The sequence below is a fragment of the Pseudophryne corroboree genome, chromosome 5 (assembly GCF_028390025.1).
Source record: "Pseudophryne corroboree isolate aPseCor3 chromosome 5, aPseCor3.hap2, whole genome shotgun sequence".
Taxonomy (NCBI): domain Eukaryota; kingdom Metazoa; phylum Chordata; class Amphibia; order Anura; family Myobatrachidae; genus Pseudophryne; species Pseudophryne corroboree.
This window is the reverse complement of record NC_086448.1, coordinates 408,964,142-408,965,748: the sequence shown is the minus strand read 5'-3', so window position 1 is coordinate 408,965,748 and position 1,607 is coordinate 408,964,142. Positions and strand designations below refer to the sequence as shown.

The 1,607-nt window shown below is 38.5% G+C and overlaps 1 pseudogene; it reads left to right on the top strand.

Moving 5' to 3' along the window:
- The first annotated feature begins 484 nt into the window (after positions 1-484).
- On the top strand, positions 485-602 carry LOC134929893 (5S ribosomal RNA; annotated as a pseudogene).
- The last annotated feature ends 1,005 nt before the right edge of the window (positions 603-1,607 follow it).

The window sequence follows — 1,607 nt, the reverse complement described above, 5'->3', positions numbered from 1 at the left end:
GGGGAGATGGTTCCCGTATAGTACCGGAACCAAAAAGAGAAAAGAAGAAAGACTATGTGTCTCTTCTGGGGCACACTTTAATTGTAAGTTGAAAATGATTGGTGTTGATTATTTGGTTAAAATATAACTTTTATTAATGTCCCTCATAAAATAATGGCTAGAAAGCGACAAGGAAAAAAGTGACAATAGCAATGTATGTAACAGCAGAAGTGTTCCCCTATCTTTCTTCTGTCTCAGTGTCGTTTTCTACCACCCTCTCATTTTTTCTTTCGATGCTCAGGCAGATGATCAAAAAGTAGAAGTGGTTTTAAACTTAGACCTGACTCTCTATTACAAATTCTTTTGCAGCATTGTCATACCATTGTCCAAATTACATTGTGTATTTATTCGCAAGCATCTAGTATTTTCAAATTAATCCTGGGAGTTCCTACAGACATCCCAACGACCATATATGGTTCTCAGTGCCATCCGGTGTGATATACTTACCTGCGGTCAAACCACACTGAGTATGCCCAACCTCGTCTGATCTTGGAAGCCAAGCACTGTGGGCCAGGTCAGTACCTGGGTGGGAGACCACCAGAGAATACCAGGTACCGCAGGTATTTTTTATCCAACCCAAGGACACAGGACCCAGAACCAAAGAGCATTTGCTTTCCCTGTTTCTCTCTTCCTATCATATCTCTATTATAGCACTTATTGTATTAACACTCAGGAAGAAGAGACCTACTGTCTACATCGGACATATATTTTCGCTCATTGAGCCATTACGCCAGTAGTTCTAATATTTAGACCAATTTATGCTGGTTCAGTTTACATATTAATATTTCTTGTTACATACATTGCTATGGGCCAAAAATGAATGTAATAAGCAAGTGTTTTTTACCATGTTAAAGTCTCTAAAGATTATTTTGAGGTACAAAATAATGTCTGTGATGTGATTTTTTTTTATAGATTTTCAGCAAGTTTAATAAAAGTGTCTCCTGCTAATTATTTTATCATGTACAGTAACAATTGGCACTCATCTGAATAACATAGAAACACAGAATTTGACGGCAGATAAAAACCACTTGGCCCATCTAGTCTGCCCCTTATTTTATCCTTTAGGTAATCTCAACCCTTTTTGAACCTTAATTCTTTGTAAGGATGTTCATATGCCTATCCTAAGCATGTTTAAATTGCTCTACAGTCTTAGCCTCTACCACCTCTGATGGGAGGCTATTCCACTTGTCCACTACCCTTTCTGTGAAGTAAATTTTCCTTAAATCTCCCCTTAACCTACCTCCCTCCAGTTTCAGTGTATGTCCTCGAGTTCTAATACTTCTCTTCCTTTGAAGAATCTTTCCCTCCTGAACTTTGTTAAAACCCTTGGTATATTTGAAAGTTTCTATCATGTACCCCCTTTCCCTTCTCTTCTCCAAACTATACATGTTAAGATCTTTTAGCTTTTCCGGGTAAGTTTTGTGATGTAGGCAATGCACCGTTTTAGTTGCTCTTCTTTGTACACTCTCTAATGTATTTATATCCTTCTGGAGCTATGGGGGGTAATTCAGAGTTGATCGCAGCAGCAAATTTGTTAGCAGTTGGGCAAAACCATGGCCCTCATTCCG